Here is a 12,425-nt window from a genome sequence, read left to right as displayed (position 1 = left end):
ATTTAACTCCCTCCACTCTTCAATATTGACAGGGAGGTACCAAGGAACTCCCTACGATCAACGTCTATGTCCCTGCGGGAAGGGTAACATTGAAACCCTCAGTCATGTTATGATTAATTGCCCCTTTTATGATTCATTACACCATAAATTTTTAGAGAGTACGTTGGAAACCATTTCTGTGACGGCCCCAGACAACACAATCGGTTCCTTGTTTCAGGATCAAACAAGGAAATTACGATGAGAGTTGCCAAATTTGTTTTTGCTGCGCAACTGTTAAGAGCTGAAATTTTATCAAACTAATTCGTTGCTCATTGTATTTAACATTTGAATATAGAATGGTATGTACTGATTCTCATTTTTATGCTTTTACACTCCTTTGAACGACTGTATCATTTGTATATTAGATGGGTCTTTGACCGTAAATAAAGATAAAGAAAAGGAGTCCTCTCTGGATCTCAGGTAAATCACCTTAATCTCTGGACTCTCAGCTTTCATTTTTTTAAAAATTAAGTTTCTAGGTGGTCTGGTTCTCAAGATATACACCAAAATATCAGCACTGCCTCTTTGCATTGCAAGGCCTGAAAACTGTTGTTTCATAAATTAAGTATATAGTTTTCAGTCTTTTTCTCTCTTGTGTGCAGAAGTCTAACAAGTTTAAATTTTCCTGGGCTGAAGAGGACAGGGTTTTGAAAACCTTCCCAATATGAAGCTTTAATCCAATACTCATTTTTCTGGGAGTAAAGCTGCAATGCTGATCCCACATACATGGAGTAAACCACACTGAATTCAATAGAACTTACTTTTGAGGAGACATGGTTAGGATTGTGCTGTAAATTAATGGGACTTTTGAGTGAACATAGCAAAGGATTGTCTTTTTTGTTGTAAATCTGTCTCTCTCCCTTCAATCCTATTTTTAAAGCAATCTGGCAGGGCTTACTTAGGTATCACTGCTTTTATCATGTAGGAAACTAATACTGATTTTATTGAAAAATGTTCTGCAATCACCAACTGGTTTTGACAATAAACTATTATATGGGGTGTATGTATTATTACGTGTGTGTTTGTGTGTGTGTGTGTGTGTAGTCTTCCCAACAACCCTGTGAGGTAGGGTTGATGATTGGAAACCAAGGCAGCTCAAAACAAGAAATAAACCCCTTTAAAATCCAATAACCATAAAAAACAAGTATAAACAGTTGCAACATGTTGATGTGTGTGCGTTGTTGCGTGAAACAGCATACGTTACGTTGGAGTTAAGTTGAGCAAGAAACATCACAGAGGCATTAGATCAGGTTAAGAGTCTTTACTACAAGACATTATGGCTTAAGGCTTTAAGATTACATGTAGAGTTGCTCCCCCCCAGGAGAGAAGTTCTCAGTTCAAAGACATGACACAGAAGAACTCAGCTCAACACAGATTGCTGCTAGAACTCTCCCAGTCTATCTTGATGCTACCGTGGCAACGGCCTTGGCTGTCCGTTCCCAGACTGGGCAAAGACATAACTCCTTCTAGCTACAGATTTCCAGACTTGCAGACTTGATGGAAAATAAACTCAGTGACAGTACAGTTCAATGGTCAATTGAACTATTATATGGGGTGTATGTATTATTACGTGTGTGTTTGTGTGTGTGTGTGTGTAGTCTTCCCAACAACCCTGTGAGGTAGGATTGATGATTGGAAACCAAGGCAGCTCAAAACAAGAAATAAACCCCTTTAAAATCCAATAACCATAAAAAACAAGTATAAACAGTTGCAACACAGCTTAAAATGGCATGATTCTGAATCTTGGGATGGGTGAGTGAAGTTTCTTATCACTTGAGATTGCAGTTCTGTGCATGCTTCCCTGTTTGAGTAAGCCCCATTGAATACATTGGGACTTGCTTCTGAGTAAACAAACATGGGATTATACTACAAATATCTTTACAGGTTGTGTAAATAATAAACATACTTGACAGTCATGGTTATGTAAATATTTCTTCATTTAAAGCACATGACTTCCCCTAAAGAATCCTGGGAAGTGTACTTTCCCCCTCACCATTATAGTTCCCACCACCCTTAACAAACTACAGTTCCCAGGATTCTGTGGCGTGATTCATGTGCTTCAAATGTGTGTTGAATGTGCTTAAAATGAATGGTGTGCATTTGCCCTATGAATGATGTGCATTTATTAGTGAATGGAAAAGAACGATTTTAGAAGATACTTGTTTTAAACAGGGGAAGGGCTGTAGCTCAATGGTACGGCATATGTTTTGCATGCAAAGTTCCAAAATTCAACCTCTGGAAAAGACTATTGCCTGGAATCATGGAGATCCAAAGCTAGTCCATATCATCAGTACTGAACTAATGGTACCAAATGGCCTGAGTTGGTATAAAGCAGATTCATTTGTTCCTAAAAGTGGGAAGAGCGTCAAGGGCCACAGTGAGTCCAAAATTTATTTATGTATTTTATTTACAACATTTATATACTGCTTTATTGTAAAAGAATATCACAGCACTTTGCAGAAGGACTTAAAATAATAAATTATTGGCAAAAACAGTTAAAGACAGGTATTTAAAAACATTCAAAATAATAAAACCAACGAGTTAAAACAGATTAAAAAACACAATAGCTTCTACACGCCTCAGTAGACTTACCTAAACAAAAATGTTTTTAGCAGGTGCTAAAATGAGTACAATGAGGCGCTTGCCTAATATCAATAGACAGGGAGTTCCAAAGTGTAGGTGCTGCCACACTAAAGGATCGGTTTCTTACAAGAACAGAACAAGTATTGTGTGGCACCCATAACATGGAAAGCACACTTTGAACTTGGCCTGGTAGCAAATTGGCAACCAGTGCTGATTTCAGAGCAGAAGTATTATGTGCTGACAGGGTCTCACTAACGTCAGCAATTGTGGCACAGCATTCTGCACTAACTGCAGCCCCCATGTCAGGTTGTGCTGCATAGGGATTTCTGTGACCTTGGCTGACTGGCTGCCAGGATTTTTTTAGTTTCGGGTTTTGGTTAGGAATCCTGACTGGTTGTGGGATGCTGAGTTTTCTGCCTTACTCATAGGAATTTTGTTGTGGTTGGTATGGTATTGCATTTAGGAAATCATCACTGTATTTTGTTTTTGTTTTTCTATTTGCATCTCATTTACCATGAACTTCACTCCCTTATACCCACAGAAGCAACAACAGTGGTTCCATGTGCTCAAGCTCATCCCCCTTAAACCCACTGATGATGCACCTTGCTGGTTGCATGACTGTTTGTTTCTTGCCCAATAGTGGTAAAAGAAAATTCACATACTGGGAAGTGTGGCTGCAGTTGCTGATGTTCCCAAGCTGCTGTCTGTGAAGGTAGATCAAACCATGTATGTGTTTTCTCTCTGTCAATTATTACTCACTGGAATTGGGGTGGCTGTCAAAATGAGTTTATAGCAGCCCACAGGGCAGACAGAAAAGGGTAGAGAATCTTCTTACTCTTACTCATTTCTCAAACCTCTTTCTAAAGTGAAGGGTTAAATCTGTAAAGAAGTTTGGAGCAGCCATGTTAACAGGTACAGGCAGGGCATTGGGGTTGCCAATCCTGCTTGGATATGGATATCTTTGCAAAGGATCCTTAGTCAATCTTACCAACAGCACAATCCTAACCATTTCTACTCAGAAGGAAGTCTTACTGAGTTCTATAGGGCTTAGTACGTGTGTTTAGAATTGCAGCCTTCAGGGGCATCCATCTTAACTCTTTGAGTGTTCCCATCTAACACCTCCACACTAGGGTCCTTTCTTCCTACAATGGCCCTCTGGTGACTGGCCTGGCCTGAGGGCATTTAAACCCTTTTTTGCCAGAAGCAAGTAGGCTAGATTCAGTGTTCCCTACCCATGCTCCATCTTTTAGCTAAGATTTCTTAATTTCCAATCAAAGAAATGTTTTTGTTTGAATTGTATGTGCCACACAACTGTGGTTGATGCTTAATGTATCATGCTTAATGGAATCACTCGGGCTCACCCCTGTGACATCACTAGGGCCCGCCCCTGAAATCTCAGGGTTTGGGATGCTTCTGACCTGGCAACCCTACTGCTGAACATAATGCTATCTCAGATTTCCATTCATCACACACTACAGGATTTTTGCTTTCACTAGTGTTAAAACTGTAAAAATATTTCAAAATATTGGAAGGCATTCAGAAGCAATTGAGAAAATAAGACACAAATGCTGTGCCAAAAATAAGCAGGGTAATTCACACTCTGAAGCGAATGGTTCAGATTAGCTTCATTTTGCCAGATGCCCCTTATTTTAAAATGTAGCTTCTTAACTTAAATATTCTATTATTCCCAGTAGGAAAGAACAGACTTTGGTAGTTTCAATTCAGATATAAATATATTTATTTTCTGATCCATAGACCCAAGGTAGGCTGGAAATATTCAGGATTAGATCTCAGAATATTTCTTCAGACCTCTGAACTGGTTAAGGAAAAATAAAACAGCCTACAGTTTTCTTATGGTTAAAGGAATCCGTTTCCTCACTGTGCTTTCTGGACTTGGCCTGCAATGCTAACCGTGTTTATTCAGAAGTAAATCCTACTGATGGCATATTCTTAGGCCACATCTGCAGTATATGTTTAAAGCACATGGCTTCCCCGAAAGTACCCTGGGAACTGTAGTTTGTTATGAGTGCTGAGAGTTGTTAGGTGACCTATTCTCTTCACAGAGCTACAATTCCCACAGTTCCGTGGGAAGAGAGATTGACTGTTAAACTACTCTGGGAATGGTAGTTGTCAGAGGTGAATAGGTGTCTCCTAACAACTCTCAGCATCCTTCACAAAGTACACTTCCCAGGATTCTTTGGGAGAAGCCTTGGCTGTGAAAATGACATCATAGCGCTGGATGTGCCCTTATTGTCTATGTCAGATGGATTTTTGTTTTTGTTGTATTTTGTTTTTTTAATCATTTTTTTTACTATTATTTCTTTTTCTTCTTTTTGTTACAACTGCAAATAAAAAACTGAAAAGGTGTTTGTGATGATGCAGCCAGCAACATGTCCTCTCGACCCTTGCCCTTCTTGGCTTATTAAAGGTTGCTGAGGGGGGTTGACTGAGTGGATCCAGGGTGTGGTCAACGCATTATTGTGGGAGGGAGTGGTTCCGGGCACCCTGAAAGAGGCAGTGATCCGACCACTTCTGAAAAAGCCCACCTTGGACCCATTGGTTTCTGACAACTACTGACCAGTTGCAAATACCCCCTTTTAAGGGAAGATGATTGAGAGGGTTGTGGCGTGGCAATTGCAGGTACTCTTGGATGAAACAGATTATCTTGACCCATCCCAGTTTGGGTTCAGGCCTCGTTGTGGGACTGAATTGGCCTTGGTTGACCTGATGAATGACCTTCATCGGGAGAAGGACAAGGGGAGTGCGACCCTGTTATTCTTATGTGATCTCTCAGTGGCTTTTGATACCATTGACAATGGTATCCTTCTGGGCCGACTTGGTGAGATGGGTATTGGAGGCACTGTTTTACAGTGGTTCCGATCCTATCTCCAAGGTCGCTCTCAGAGAATAGCATTGGGTGACTGTCTTTTGGCCCCCTGGAAGTTGTGCTGTGGGGTGCCGCAGGGTACCACCTTGTCCCCCATGCTATTTAACATCTATATGAAGCCCTTGGGAGATTTGGGTTGAGGTGTCAGCAGCATGCTGACAATACCCAGCTGTATTTCTCCATAACATCTGAATTGGGAGAGGCCATGCAAGCCCTAGACTAGTGCCTGGATTTGGTGGTGGGCTGGATGAGGGCCAATAAACTGAGTCTGAATCCTAGCAAGACAGAGGCACTGTGGGTTGGTGGCTCCTGAGTTTGGATAATTGGTCAGTTGCTTTGGATGCGGCCATACTCCCTCTGAAAGAGCAGGTTCATAGTGTGGGAGTGCTCCTGGATCTATCTTTGTCGCTGGAGGCCCAGGTGACCTCCGCGGCTAGGAGTGCCTTTTACCAGCTTCAGCTGATAAGACAGCTGTGGCCGTTTCTGGACCGGGATAGCCTGACCACTCTTGTCCACGCACTGGTAACCTCCAGGCTGGATTACTGTAATGTCCTCTATGTGGGGCTGCCCTTGAGGTTGGTCCAGATGCTGCAGCTGGTGCAAAATGCAGTGGCAAGACTACTCACTGGGTCACGGTATCGCCAACATGTCACCCCACTGCTGAAAGAATTACACTGACTGCCCATGTGCTACTGGGCCAAGTTCAAGGTTCTAGTTTTGGTGTACAAAGCCCTATACAGCTTGGGACCAGGATACCTGAAAGATAGTCTTACCTCTTATATACCCAGTTGATCACTGCGCTCTGCGGGTGAGGGCCTCCTGCAGATACCATCTTAACAGGAGGTCCGTTCTGCACAACACAGGAAATGGACCTTTAGTGTGGCAGCACCTAGCCTGTGGAATTCCCTCCCCTTAGGCAGGCGCCATCTCTTATCTTTTCATTGCCTATTGAAGACTTTCCTCTTTCAACAAACCTTTAAGTTGAGACATATCCCAGTCTGCGTCTGTGTTGAAAATGCTTTTTAATATGTTTTTCAAAAAACCTTTTTTTCTAAATAATACATGTTAACCCTTTTTATTTAAGATGTTTTTCAAGCTTTTTTAAAAAAAATGTTTTTAAAGTTGTTTTGTTTTAATGTATTTTAAGGTCTGTTTTTATGATATTTTAAAGTGTTTTTAGTGCTTTTGTTTGCTGCCCTGGGCTCCTGCTGGGAGGAAGGGTGGGATATAAATCAAATAATTAATATGTTAATAAATGAATGAATGAATACATAAATGAAAAAGGAGAAATCCTACTGAATTCAGTGGAGCTGACTCCCAGGTAAGTGGGGGTAGAGATTGCAGCTTACACCTTGGAACATTCCTACCCAAATATTTACAGTTCTCTCTTTTTCCTTTCCCCTTTGTTTTTTGGCTTAATCCCTGCTTGTTCAACAGTGATGGGTCTCTATACAACTTTCTGCAGAGCTACAATCTATCATGAGCTCAATGCACCAGAAACACAGTATTTGATTTTCTGCAACATCCATGTGGAATGTTAACTTAAATAGCTGTCTCCCAATAGATAAATTATGTGTACAGTGTTGATTTATATAAACCTTACAGTTTAAGAACGTACCTATAGTGCACAGATATTTCTATCAAACTTTAAAAAGCAGGGAAATTGGGCAGCTATAGTGAATGCACCAGGGGAGCAGGAGACCTGGCCTCCTCTCTGAGATATTGTACTGCCCTACAAATTTATTTTTATTTTTATTTATTATCATTCTTTTTACCCTGCCCTTTTTCCAAAACTGGAACTCACGGCGGCTTCCAGATAAAAGCACACATACAAAAGTCTAGATTAAAATCAAATTAAACAATTTACAATGTTAAAACCATTCATACATATAGTTAAAATAATTCAAACTCAGTTTAAAATAATACAGTTAGGCAACAGCAATGCAGCACCCTTCAAGACCTGTCTTTAACAGCTTTCAGTTCCAAAGGCTTGTTGAAATAAAAAAGTCTTTGCTTGCCAATGGAAGGACTGCAAGGAGGGGGCCATTCTTTTCCCTAGGAAGGGAGTTCCAAAGCCTAGGGGCAGCCACCGAAAAGGCCCTATCTCGCATCCCCACTAGTCGTGCTTGTGAGGATGTAGGTATTGAGAGAAGAGCCTCTCCTGAGGATCTCAGGGCCTGGGCAGGCTCCTATAGGGAGATACGGTCTGACAGATAGCCTGGACCTAAGCCATATAGGGCTTTATAGGTCATCACCAGCACTTTGAATTGTGTCTGGAAACAGAGTGGCAACCAGTGGAGCTTTTGTAACAGGGGAGTCGTACGGTCTTGCATGGTAAAAATGCAAACACAATCTGGGTTTGTCTTTCACAGTCCAATCCATTTCCTGTGTAGCTTGGAAGAATTTGGTAACGTGTCTGTAGCAAGATAGAGGCAGTTTGTGTTGGTGGTTCCCAAGTTCAGATAATTGGTCAATTACCTGCTTTGGATGGGGTTGTACTCCCTCGGAAAGAGCAAGTTCGTAGTCTGAGGGTGCTCCTGGATCCATCTTTGTTGCCAGAGGCCCAGATGACCTCAGTGGCTAGGAGTGCCTTTTACCTGCTTCATCTGGTAAGACAGCTGTGGCCATTTATTTTATTTATTTTTTATTTATTTGAGTGTATTTATATGCCGCCTTTCCACAGTGAGCTGTGCCCAAAGCGGCTTACAACAAACATTCAAAATATCAAAATACAAAACACTGAGGCAGGGGAAAGAAGTCAGTTTACAAAGCAACCAATGCATTCAAAAAGGACAAAAACAATTTAGCAAACATTCAGTATTACGATAGAAATAATCTAGACAAACCTAAGTACAAAGCAAACAGAGAGCTAACAGGCAATAGAGCTTCAGGTCCTCATCTTGCTGCACTTGAAGGAGCCTCAGCAGCCTGTTTTGAATACAGTTCAGAGCAGAAGGGTCCTCCTCTCACCATCTAGATGTCTTACAATTGGCTGCCTTTTATCTCCTCCAGAAGAGACCAACAGCAGCAACAGGGAAATGCTAAGGAGGGCAGCGATGACAAGCCCTCTTTCCCAGCCGCTCGTAAATTCCAACTGCTGGTGCAGATTTTATTGCCGCTCTAGTTCTTCATGTCCATTCTACCGCTGCCTCTGTGTCCTCCAGCTCCTTTCTCCCTCCATTCTTCTCCACCACCACCCCATAGTTGGCTCCATGCTGTTGTCACCACAGGGGCATCTCTTCGCTCCGGGTTCGCTCCTCGCCGGTGGGGGCGTCCCCTCCTGCTCCTGCTCCACCTCCACCTCCTCTGGCCCCGGCGGCGACAGCTTGGGCGGGCCGGGTGTGGGCCTCGAGGGTCTCGCAGAACTGCTCGAGGCTGACGGCGTGCTCCCCGTGGCCCAAGCGAGCCTCCACTCAAGCGCACCAGGGCTGCGTGGTGTTATTTCTGGACCAAGATAGCCTGACCACTGTTGTCCATGCACTGGTAACCTCCATGATGGATTACTGTAATGTGCTGTATGTGAAGCTGCCCTTAAGGTTGGTTCATAAGTTCCTGCTGTTGCAAAATGTGGTGGCACGACTGCTCGGATGAAAGAATTGCACTGTCTGCCCATTAGCTATTGGGCTAAGCTCAAGGTTCTAGTTTTGGTGTACCAAGCCCTACACAGATTGGGACCAATATACATAAAATATAATCTTGCCCTTTATATACCCAGACAATCACTGTGCTCTGCAGGTGAGGACCTCTTGCAGATACCAACTTATCAGGAGGTCCATTCCACACAATATAGGAAGCAGACGTTTACTGTTGTGGAATTGACACTTTGGAATTCCCTCCCCTTAAATATTAGACAGATGCCATATCTGTTATCTTTTCAGTGCCTATTGAAGACCTTCCTCTTTCAAGAAGCCTTTTGTGTAGAGACCTTATCCTACTCTGCATCTGTGCAAAAATTGCTTTTAAATATGTTTTTAAAGTTGATTTTTAAAGTTGTTTTTAAGATGTTATGTTTTAATGTTTTTTAAAATGTTTTATTTTAATATGTTTTAAAGTCTTTTGTTTTCAAAATGTTTTAAAGTGCTTTTAGTGTTTTCGTTTGCTGCCCTGGGCTCCTTCTGGGAGAAGGGTGTGATATAAAATAAATAAATAAATAAATAAGACTTATCCGTTGACAATACAAAGTGTCCTGCATTCTTGAAGTGACCTTCCTCCTAACACAACACAACACAACACACCAAACCAACCATCCATCCATCCTGGTTAAGCATAGATAAATCATGTTCCTCAGCAGGCCTCTTCAATCATTCTCCACCCTCCACACATACAGACATGTAAGAAGAATCTTGGAATTGTCATTGGCCACAAGCTGAATATGAGCCAAAAGGCCAAAGTGGCTGCAAAAAAGGAAAATGCTATTTTAGCCTTCATTAACAGAAGTATAGTTTCCAAATCACATGAAGTATTAATTCCCCTCTATTAAGCACTGGTTAGGCCTCATCTTGAGTACTGCATCCAGTTCTGGTCTCCGCACTTCAAGAAGGAGACAAACTGGAACAGGTTCAGAGGAGGGCAACAAGGATGATCAGGGGACTGGAAACAAAGCCTGATGAGGAGAAACTGAAAGAACTGGGCATGTTTAGCTTGGAGAAGAGAAGACTAAGGGGAGATAATGATAGCACTCTTCAAGTACATGAAAGGTTGCCACACAGAGGAGGGCCGGGATCTCTTCTTGATCGTCCCAGAGTGCAGGACATAGAATAATGGGCTCAAGTTGCAGGAAACCAGATTTCAACTGAACATCAAGAAAAACCTCCTAACTGTTAGAGCCATACGACAATGGAACCAATGACCTAGAGAGGTAGTGGGCTCTCTGACACTGGAGGCATTCAAGAGGCAGCTGGACAGCCATCTGTCGGGAATGCTTTGATTTGGATTCCTGCATTGAGCAGGGGGTTGGACTTGATGGCCTTATAGGTCCCTTCCAACTCTGCTATTCTATGATTCTATGAATTACAATCACATGAGGCAAAGAGAAGAGACAAGACTGTGGGCCTATCTCCTCCATCACATCCTCATTGCTAACTTCATCATCTTATGTTGGGAAGGGAATTTCTGCCACAGGAAGCTGACTTTTGGCTCATTTAGGCTCCCTGTGCAATTTAGAACCATGGAAGACCTGTGCCAGTCCTTGCAGCTCTGCATCCCATGATTCTGCAGCCAAAAGCTCTGCCCTGGCCTACCCTGTTGCTGGAAGTTTCATTTGTCCTCCCTCTGACACGCTTCCTGGTAGAATTTGGGGATGGATAGATAAAATTCCTCCATCCCTCATTTCCACGCCAGCTCCGAGAGTTTCCCCCTGCTCGGTGAAGCATCACTGAACAGCTGCTGTCAGCCTGCAGCCACTTCTCTTTTTTTCTCAGTATTCTCTCCCTCCCATCTGATACAGCCTCCATAATTAACTTGCAGTTTGCCTTTTATTGAGTCCATCAATAAAGCCCCAGTTCTAGTAAAGCTCTGATCTCATTTCTGTTTCTTCCCTGGTGAGAGTTGCTCCACTATCCAGGCCACGTTTCACAACATTAGGGCTCCTGTCGATTTGATAAAACACACAACTTTCTAAGACAGCTCTACCAGAACCAGGGCTACAGAGGCAAGAGATTCCCCTAGCATCAGAGTGAATTCCCCACTAGGCTTTTGTGTTCCTGAGAGGCTGACCTCATAAACATGGAAGATAGGGTTCAGACATGTGTAGATTCGCAAGTGTGGCAACAATAGTAATTGTAAGATCAGTCTTCAAAAATAAGAAATAGCCATTTTTTTTTATCCCAAAGCTGTAACTGAAAATCTGTAGCACCTAACAGAGACTTACTCAGCCTAAAATCTTAGTTCCTATCTTGGAACTAAGGCCACATTCACACCATACATTCATTCCACTATTATTCCTCATTCCGCTATTATCCCACTTTAAAACAGTCATGGCTTTCCCCAAAAGAATCCTGGGAAGTGTAGCTTGTGAAGGATGCTGAGAGTTGTCAGGAGACTCATATTCCCCTCACAGAGCGACAATTCCCAGAGTTCCCTGGGAAGAGGGAGTGATTGTTAAACCACTCCAGAAATTTGTCCTCTGTGAGGGGGAATAAAGGTCTTCTAACAACGCTCAACACTCTCCACAAATTACACTTTCCAGAATCCTTTGGGGAAAGCTATGGCTGTTTAAAGTGGAATAATAGTGGAATCAATGTATGGTGTGAATGTGGTCTGAGTCTACAAGCCAATCTTATGGTAGTGGAAGCTGATCCATTAGGACTAAGGGGGTACTGCCTCACCAACCTCGATCTGCCCTTAGCCAATCCCTATCTGCCTGCCTTCTTACCTACAACCAGTCCAGGGGGTGGCACTGCCTGTCCTCCTTTTCTTCCTCCTCAGTGTTGCCCTTGAAGAACTCATCAGGGAAGAGAATGGGTACAACACCAGTATTAGTTGGCTCTGCCTGACTCTGGCTGCTTTCACACATGGGGCTAACAGCGCTAGTTTAACGGATTTAAAAGGTAGCACTTCTGTCCCGATTTCTAAAATCCCTGCAGTACCTCTTGCGATAAGGAACATTACTTGTTCAGCTGATATAGCGGCATTTCACGCAACTGTCTTTCACAAGGCTTGTTTTCTTCCCTCACCCATGCACACTGTTCCCCACTGTGTAGGAGGTCTAAGATCTTGTCCCATCGCCATGCAAGCCCTCTCCCTTTAGGATCTGACTTTTTAAATTGTTTTAGTTGTATCAAGACGGGGTGTGTGTGGGAAACGCTGCTGCTATCTGCGCCGATGCCGGAATACTGGTACAACGTTCATCAGGCAAAAATTTTAAAAAACTGCACGACTAAAGGGCGGGAATGCACTGCATGCTGGGATGCCTGTC

The 12,425-nt window shown here is 42.8% G+C and overlaps 1 protein-coding gene across 7 annotated transcripts in view; it reads right to left on the bottom strand.

Annotated features, from left to right (window-relative positions):
• The window catches only part of TENM1 (teneurin transmembrane protein 1), an 897,331-nt gene that overhangs the window by 386,319 nt on the left and 498,587 nt on the right, over positions 1 to 12,425 (bottom strand). The window lies entirely within an intron of this gene.

Source organism: Rhineura floridana, chromosome 16 (genome assembly GCF_030035675.1).
Source record: "Rhineura floridana isolate rRhiFlo1 chromosome 16, rRhiFlo1.hap2, whole genome shotgun sequence".
Lineage (NCBI taxonomy): Eukaryota > Metazoa > Chordata > Lepidosauria > Squamata > Rhineuridae > Rhineura > Rhineura floridana.
The sequence above is the reverse complement of the archived record's forward strand: the minus strand, read 5'-3'. Positions and strand labels throughout refer to the sequence as shown.